This window comes from Prunus mume, linkage group LG3 (genome assembly GCF_029339155.1).
Source record: "Prunus mume cultivar Tortuosa linkage group LG3, ASM2933915v1, whole genome shotgun sequence".
Lineage (NCBI taxonomy): Eukaryota > Viridiplantae > Streptophyta > Magnoliopsida > Rosales > Rosaceae > Prunus > Prunus mume.
Genome location: NC_142700.1, coordinates 28,190,643 through 28,200,357, shown reverse-complemented (window position 1 = coordinate 28,200,357; position 9,715 = coordinate 28,190,643). Strand labels below are relative to the sequence as shown.

General features: G+C 40.5%; 1 pseudogene; it reads left to right on the top strand.

The window, feature by feature from the left end:
- Window positions 1-377: 377 nt before the first annotated feature.
- LOC148919305 (uncharacterized) lies at window positions 378-3,106 on the top strand (annotated as a pseudogene).
- Window positions 3,107-9,715: the final 6,609 nt, after the last annotated feature.

Genomic DNA, 9,715 nt, shown 5'->3' with positions numbered 1-9,715 from the left:
CGATTCCTCCGATTCTTCTGTGTTTTCAAATTCTCATCTTCGCTCTGCTCTGCGTTTTTTTATGGCGACTTCAACTCTCAAGCTTGATGGCCTCCTTGGCATGCTCACCATTCGCTTTGTCGGATGGCAACTATCCAAATGGCGATATCGATTGAATTTGTGTTGGAAAGTCATGATCTCTTCGGACATTTCGATGGCTCCAGTGTTGCTCCACCGAAATATGCAATTCTCGATGAGGAAGGCGTCACGTCGATAATCACCGCGGCTTATAAAGACTGGTTGAAGGTTGACAAAGCGTTGCCGAGCTTGTTGATTGCAACGCTTTCCGGCGAGGCGATCGAATACGTGATCGGCTCTAAGACCGCCTCGAGGCGTGGATGAATTTGACATATCGATATGCTACCGTGTCTCGTGCTCGTGTGAATCTCTTGAAGGCGCTGATTCTATTGAGAAGTTTTACTTCGCCTCAAACATGTCCGTGATCGCTTGCTTTGTCGCCGTGTTTCGTCTCTGATGGTGATTTGATGCTTCTGTGTTGAATGGCCTTTCTTCTGAGTATGACATGATCAAAACTGTGCTTCTTGCTCGTGACACTTCACTTTCTTTCAAAGATTTCCGCAATCATTTGCTTGCAGCTGAACAAGCCGCTGAGTCTCGTGTACACTTGCCCCATTCTCCTATGGTTGGTATGTTCAGCCATTCTTCTACCTATATCGATCTACCTCTTCTACACCGCCTCCTAATCTCTCTGTCAGGTATTCTCCCCACTCCTTCTCAGTGCCTTCCTTTTCTCCTACTGGTTATATGAGTTCACATACACATGGTCGATCGTCTGGTTCCTTTGGTGGCCGAGGTAGATTTTCTGGTTCTAGGCCTTTTGGTCGTGGTTTTCCGAATAAATTTCTGGGTCCTCCTAAGTCTGGAATTGTTCCAGAATGCCAAATTTGCAGTAAGAGAGGTCACACAGCTGCAAATTGCTTTTTCGCAATTTTACCTCATCTCAAGGCTCCACCATTATTGAGTGTCAAATTTGTGGCAAGAAGGGCCATGGTGCATTGGATTGCTATCATCGCTTCCAACTATGCCTATCGATCTCCTCCTCTCGCCCTCTCTCACGCTATGGTCGCTGCTTTTTATCTCCTCGATGCGGTGTGGATTGCTGATAGTGGAGCGAGTCACCATATGGTGCCACACATGACTACAATGCACAATGCTGCACCTTGTACTTCAGCTGAGAATGTTGTAGTGGGCAATGGGGAAGGTTTGCATATTGCTCATATTGGCAAATCTCATATTCCCACTGCCTCTTCTCCTCTAACTCTCTCTAAAGTTTTACATGTGCCTCAACTTATAGCAAATCTCTTATCTGTGTATCAGCTATGTCATGACAATAATTGTCGCATGATCTTTGATACATCTGGATTTTTAATACAGGACAAGGTCACCAACAAGAAGCTTCTCCAGGGCAAGAGTGAGCATGGCTTGTATCCTATTCCTACTTCTTTATCATCAGACTGGTACTAGTAGCCAAGCTTCTCACCACAAATGACTAAGTGCTTTTCTTGGTCAGAAAGTTCGTTCATCTTTGGCATAGTAGGCTTGGACATCCTACGAATGAAGTTGTTCAACTCATGCTTACAGTCGCTCAAATCCCAGTGGTATCTGATTCAATTTCTGTCGTGTTCTTTTTGTCTAGATGGTAAAATGCATCGGTTACCATTTTCTAGTCATCGCAATAAGGCTTCGTCTCCATTTTATAGACTCCATAGTGATGTTTGGGGTCCTTCTCCATGTAACTCCATCTCTGGCTATCGATATGTAGTGTCTTTCATTGATGAATACACTGGTTTTCTGTGATTATATCCTCTCTATGCCAAGTCTGAGGTGTTTACAATGTTTACCAGATTGGTTGCTTTTCTTACAACTCATTTTAATGCTTCTATTAAGTTTCTTCAAAGTGATGGTGGTGGTGAGTATATGAGCACTCAATTCAATGAATTTCTTGCATCTCATGGCATTGTTCATCAAGTTTCCTGTCCTTACACACCCCAACAGAATGGCCTCGCTGAGCGGAAGAATCGCCACTTATTAGAAACCTCTATAACCCTTTTACAAGAAGCTTCTATGCCTGATCAATTTTGGTTTCATGCTATGGCCCATTCTGCCTATTTGATTAACCGCATGCCTAGTAAGGTGCTTTCTAATCAATCTCCTTATTATAGGCTTCTTCATAGGCATCCTGATATAAGACACCTTCGTGTCTTTGGTACTGCTGTCTATCCATGTTTAAGAGCCACTAATACTACTAAGCTTCAACCTCGCACTGTTATGTGTGTTTTCATGGGGTATCTACTGGGCTATAAAGGAGTGTTGTGTTACAATTGTTCCACTAGCAAATTCTTGGTGTCTCGACATGTTATTCATGATGAAACCATTTTTCCTTTCAAGCCCCACTTCTCTCTGCCTACCTCATCCTGTTCTCCTTCAATTGTTCTCTCCCCTATTCCTATGCTGTTACCTATGTCTGCTACATCACCTTCAGTGCTTGCTTCTCATAGTTCCTTTCGTGCTCCTAGTCTTACAACTCCTGATTTGTTAGCCTCTCCCGAGCTGTCTCAGCCTGAGCCTTTTACACCACCTCAGAGCAGCAAGATTTGTTAGCCTCTCCTGCGTTGTCTCAAATTTCGAGCCTTCTAACCCTGTTCTTTCTGAGCAGCAATTACAAGTTCTTCTACCTTCTATTGATTCTATTCCTTCTTCTTCTCCTACTTCTGTACAACCCAGTGTTCCTGTTGACTCTGCTCCAGCAGGCCCTTCTCATTCTATGCTTACCCGGTCTAAAACTGGGGTTGTTCAAAGGAAGGATTTTTCTGACTACATATGTTACACCAGTATCCATGACACTAATTCTCTGGATGAACCTTCTAGCTATCGTGTTGCTTCTTTTTCTGCTGATTGGACAAAGGCCATGGTCGAAGAGATTTCTGCATTACAGATGCAAGGTACCTGGTGTTGCAGTACCTCCTCCTCAGAGATGTTGTCCGATCCGATTCTTGTTGATCTCCATGTATATTTGTCCGAACCTCCTATTCTCAGATTACGATAATCTGTTGGCATTGGCTCGAGCCCAATCCTATATATCACTCCCGTATCAAACACCTCGACACTGATTTCCATTTCATCAGGGAGCGTGTGCAGCGCAAGGATTTCTGAGTTCAAGTATATACCAACCGATGGGCAAGTTGTGATGTCCCCGACTAAGGGCTTCATGGTCCAGTTTTCTAAGCATTGTACCAATCTCATATTAGGTCCCTACTCTGAGATTGAGGGGGGATGTTTAGCTAATGATTAGAATTAGTGTGACACGTGTCTGTAATTAGTTATGTTAAACACGTGAAGGTTGTTAGGGGTTGTTAGCTCAGATGCTTAACCATTAAGCAAAGCCTAAGTATAAAGGCTCTACTGTACGTGTATAGTGGTAATGAGAAAAAATAGATTTGATTCCCACCATCTTCAGAATTCTCAAAGCTCTCTCTCTCTCCTCTCTCTCTTCTATTTTCCTGAATACTTAGCACTTATCCCATAATTAAAATTCTTTCTCATTGTTGTTTACTTTTTAGGCAAAGGGAAAAAATGAAAAGGCATGGCTGACACTGAGGCTGAAATAGAGCCTGTGGTTGAGGATTATGTGACCAAAGCGACTAGTGTTATGGTCCCCGTTAGCAATGTTAATCAAGGAAACCTCCCAAGGTACAAATCCTTTCCCCCTTTGGTCCTTTCTAGCTTTCATCTAGATCTTAATTCTAGCGTTTTCAATAGGAGCCCAAGTTCAAGTGTCTTCCCCAACCGTGACCTCATCGAGGTTGGTGTGTGAGACACATAGAGCTAGGAAAAACCCAACTTCGCCTCAAGTTAGTTTGACTCAAGCCCCCACCGGGACCTCTCCCTCCGCTGTATCTGTTGATCTGCCAATAATGTCAGGTTCACTTCCTTCGGCTCAAATGACTCAAATATCAACCCACTTTAGTCTCATCAGCTCCAGTGATGAGGAAGAAGAAGAAGGTGATGGTGAAGAAAGCGAGGACAAAGAAGAAGAAGACTCTTATAAAAGCGAAACTGTTTGGGATGACCCGATCATTACTACCACGCTTCTAGGTAAAATACTTCATCCTTTTGCCTTTTATATCTTTTATATGATCCGGCCTAACCCTTTTATATTTTTAGAGAAGAAAATAAGGAGACTTTTCAAGTGCGTTGAAGTAAAACATAGGCGAGCCAAGAAAACGATCGCTTCTCATGAGCCTAGCAAATTAATAACCCTGATTTCATCTGTTTTTGCTGCTCCTGAGGTATCTGAATTTTTGTAACCCTCCGCCTTATTCTCGATTTTTTAAACTCACGATCATGACCTCCTATTTGGCTTAAGGTTGTGGCCCCACAAGCGTTGGCCATTTCTACAATCCAAACTTCCTCAACTAAGACTTCTCAAGTCGTGAGCTCTCAAACATTAGCGACTTCATTCACCCAAAGTGCTCCTTGCATAGCTTTCGAAGTTCTACAACCTACCGTCCTTGATGCTGCAGTATCTATCCCTTAGGCAACTTATTTGGCCGAGGTGACAACGCCAACTTCACTTTTGATGTCTTTTCCTGCAACCTTTTCATACTCTGTCTCGGTTTGCTCAGCAGTATCAGAAGCTATCTCAACGTTCCCCTTTTTCACTTCATCCCCTCCATTATCACCATTGGCATGTTTTCTGAATGGGTCAAGGCCATCACCTTTGGTCGAAATTTTCTGAAATTTGTCCCCTCTCTCAGTAAACATCTATTTGGTCTTTCTTATTCCCACTTCAACATGTGTACTTAGAAAAATTTCTTTTGCACAACTGCTATGATTTCATTTTATACCTATCATCCCTATTCCATTGGTGCCAATGACTATCCCTTCGATCAGTATGCAAGAATCAAAGCCATTCCTCGTTTCCCCAACCAGACCCTGCTCTGGCACAACCATACACTACTTTGGCCGAATTTCCTAAAATGTTAGATCAAACCACTTAAGGAGTATGGTTTTTTTTTTTTTGGACTTATTTATTTTTGCTTTCAGCCTTTTAATGGACTATCTTCCTTGGTTTCAGGCGACCCAGGCAACCTCGGTTGGCCCTGTGGGCTTCACTTACCAAGGAAACTTAGAGCTCATCTTCCTCACGACCACTTGATGTTGACGCAAGTGAGTGTTGGCGGATCTTGACGGATTTCTCTCAGCAAGCATTTATTTTATGGCCAAAAGAGACAATTATATAAATAAAAAAATTTAGGGTTCGTTTAGACAAGGCAATGTCACACAGTCTCTTAGACACAGGCTTCCTAACGGAACTTGATTGGCTCCTCAATATTGGTGACTGTGAAGTTCTTAGCTTCCTTACAATGCAAATGCAATTGGCCGAGGGCGAAAGGTTCGAAGCTTCATACCAAACGACTCGTTCTAAGATTCATGGTAAGCTTACCAAGCTTGAAAACTAGAAGAAGAGAGAAAATCAGAACTGACGGATTTTGACCGCAAATTGCCAAACTACAAACCCGCCGAGCCAAATTATTCGGAGATACTGAAGCTCCGTCGGCCCAAGTGGATGAAGGATATACTCAAGCCAAACCTGAACTTGAGCAATTCCAAAGTTTGCAAAATGTGATGGCTGTGTTTAAAGAAAACAAGAGAAACCGTGTGACCATGGATAGAGGTGAATCGGTCTAGAGGCAGCTCAAGCCTTTTGTGGGCTATGTTGGACGAAGATATTATGCAAACTATTTTTGTACTGATTTTTGTTCTGTCTTCGTGACCATTTGTTTGTATTTTAAAATCCATTTTTGCTCGAATAGAGAGGCGTAAGGCATTGAGAGACCTAGGCAGGGACTAGCAACCTTGAATTAGGAGGAGAAGATAAGGAAAGCATAAAACCCATAATATTAAAATGGCAAGCCTTAGGAGAATCTTGTTTACATGTTCTTCTGGAGAAGCAAGCTCTAGTAGCAGTTCTAGCCATAGAACCCTAAGGTCAAAAACTCTCAAAAAATAACCATGCGAGACGTAGAAAAGGAGTTATGCAACTGGGATATACCTAGAGTACCCATCACTGATATATACTATAAAGGATCTTTCAAGTTTAGATCTAATTACACAATAAAAGTTGTTGGAAAAATGATATCCATCATTGATAAAAATGATAGTTTCCAGCTATTTACTCAGCGTCAAATCGACCAACATCTGGATAGAAAATATAACTATTTGCACATAGGCTTGGTGCAGGTAGCTGTGAAACCACTTACCAGTAAAAGAATTCCCCAGTTCAATCTTGCTATGTGTAAGAGATGGAAGACTTAGAAAGTTCACAGATTCTTTGTTAGGAATGGTCGAGTCAACCTTAGAGCAGCCCAGGTCGCTATCAAACTAGGCAAAGGCCCCCTGCAAGCCCAATGCACCCAAATAAGACAACTTGCACTGCAAGCCCTGGTCCCACCAGCCCGGGCAAGCCCAAGGGCAGATTTTGCCTGGCTTCACCGAGGCGCTGACACCAATACTGACAAGTTGACGCGAGCAAAAAATTCAAAAAAATTATAAAAAATTCAATTTTTAAAAAAATACCAAAAATTTATGGATGTTTTCCCTATAAATACATAACAATTTTATTCACTTTCCCTATAAATACATAACAATTTTATATTTTGTTGCATATATATATTTTTTTCTTGCCCTTGACTTGCCTTAGACTTTGCCCTCATGGGTGGAACCACAAATGCAAAGGCTGACACTATTCACGTGAATAGTGGCAGCCTTTGCTTGCCCTTGCCTTAGACTTAGCCCTTGTGGGTGGAGATGCTCTTAGGGGAAGGCCCAATATATTTTAACTGCTATCCAAACTTTATGTTGCACTTTCTGATATAAATGTCTTAAAAGCTTTAACGTTGAATATTCAAACTCAGGGTTATGATATGGACCAATCCCAAAATCTAGCAATCACTTATAGGGTTTCATGTAAGGTAATGAACATTGTCTGTCCCAAACCAACCTTGAAAAGTCAAGCGTAGCAGTCCCAAAAATGATAAAGGGGAGTGATATAACTCTTCCAGAAAAATGGATTTTGGATGAAGTAGCCCCAAGAAAGCCTCTTGAAAATCAGTAGCCTATGCGGATCTCAAAATTCACTGATGGAGAAGTAGAGATACAATTCTCTAGTGCTAGAAAAACTAGGATTGATCTAGCACCCTCTAGATCTAACTAAAACCACACACATTGAGTACCTCCTCTGATGGAGCTTACAATCTAGACCATGAAAGAATGGTTCTAGCAGGACTTAGGAGAACTCAAGAACAAATACAGAGGCCATCCTATAGGTTCAAACAAACCATTCCAAACATAGGTTTCAGAAGGAGTCCGCATCAACCTGAACCAACATTTTCTGATGTAGAATTTGAAATAAATATGATAAAATATTTTGAAATCGAACATGAAAAGATCAAAAGAAATTATCTGAGTATTGAAAATGTTGATAAAAGAATTTGGTTTAAAACACCCTTTCAGAAGCATAGGCAAGACCATCTCTAGAAAGCTCACACCGCTTTCATGAAAGAAAAGAAAATCAACTGTTTTTTCTTTGCGTGGTTAGATTGGTGTGCTAAGAGATATAAAATCCCTGAATATAGGAGTCATATAGAAATGATAGGAAGCCCGTTCCCGACTTATACTTCCAAAGATGGGAAGTCAGTCAAAGCCATACATCCACCTGAGATGGTGATTAAACAGAAGGATGTGATAGCAACTCCCTACAAAGAAACCATTTTCCTTGAAGATAGTGCCAATAGTTTTCGCACAGTTAGTAAAGAAGATAGAGGCGCAGTTATTTAGCAGAATAACTATACCAACTGCTTTCTGCAGTCTCTAGGAAAGCAAGTTACCAGGATTAAAACATATATTTTCATGAAGGAACAGAAATCCGAACTAGGTCCCTCAGAAACCAAAAAGAATAAGGAAATGAGTCAAGCATTCTTTAAATCACCTCCCGCCTTAGATAATAAAAACTTTAAAATGGGAAGAACATTGTCTAAAGACGAAAACTTTGTTGACGTCTTGGCAAAGAAATTGTCAGGATTGAATCTATCAAATAAAGGAAATGGTCCTCAAGTGTCGGTTCTCACCGAAGGGGAAATAGATAACCTTAAAAAATATTTAAAGAAGAACAACCTAAAATTAATAGGTTAACAAATGAGAAGAGATTTACTCAAACTGCTAAGACTAAAAACTACTACCCTAGACCCACGCAAGTAGATTTACAGTTTGAGGAAGATGGAATGTGGAATACCGCCCAGCATCACGGAAGCTCCATAGTTGAATGGAATATTGATGGTCTGACAGAATATCATATCATTAATACAATGAAACATATGATTATGTATGCTACAACCTCTAAGATAAAAGGAAATGGAGATAGGAGGGTGGCTGAAGCTACCATCGCAGGCTTTGTCAGTCAATTAAAAGGATGGTGGGATTTCCACCTAAGAGACCCGGCAAGGACTCAAATCTTAAATGCTCAAGAGGCCATTGGCCAGCAGAGTGTACAGGACCCAGCAACTGGATAATCAAAAGTGAAAAAGTTTACCAAGAAGATACGGTAAATTCACTAATTTGTACAATCACTCTATATTTTGTAGGAACTACAGAATTGCAGCACGACAGGTCTCGAGAACTCTTAATGAACCTTAAGTATCCAACCTTGTCCCATTTTAGATGGTATAAGGATGTGTTCTATTCTAAGGTATTTACAAGACAAGACTATAATGCTGATTTCTGGAAAGAGAAATTTCTTTTGGGATTACCAATTCTATTCGCCAAAAGGTTAGAAATGGAATTAAAGATAAAAATAGTGGTGTCATTCCTTATGGGTCATATACCTATGGGGAATTATCCTCTAAAATTTGAGTAGAAGGATTAGCCCTTTGCACAAACATGAAATTAAAGAAACAGCTTGATAAGCAAAAGACCCTAGGAAGAAAACAATTAGGAGACTTTTGTGAACAATTTGGTTTTGAACCAGTAAAATCATATTCACATAAACCACATAAAAAGGGAATGAAATTTTGGGGGCGTAAGACTAAGAAACCGTATAGAACCTTTAGGAAAAAGAAATATGTAGGAGAAACTAGTGAAAAGACTAGTAAAGGAAAGAAAAGTGCGGTCCCAACATGCTATAAGTGTGAAAAAGTTGGACACTACAAATCTGAATGTAAAATGAAAGATAAAACTTGTAACTTAAGCGTTAGGGAAGAACTTAAGCAACAACTTTGCCAAATAATGCTTAATTCCTCTGGTTTTGAGCAAGATAGTGATGATGAACTAGCTCAACTCGAAAATGAAGAATTATTTGAATCAGATATTGAAACTAGCTCAGATAGCGAAGACTAGTGCGCATGTCAATTCAATGATCTTAGAATATGCATCATAAAAAAGGAAGAAAGTCTGATAATAGACTTAATTGACAAGATAGAAGATCCAGAGAAAAAGAGAGAAGCGTTACAGAGTTATATCTCACTAGCTAAAGCAGGACCAAGTAACCAGCAACCATATATAACTAATGTGAGACAACCAGTTGAAAACTATAGCTTTAAAACTATAGTAAACAAGATGAATGATAAAATTCATAAGAAAGAACCTACTCTCAATGACC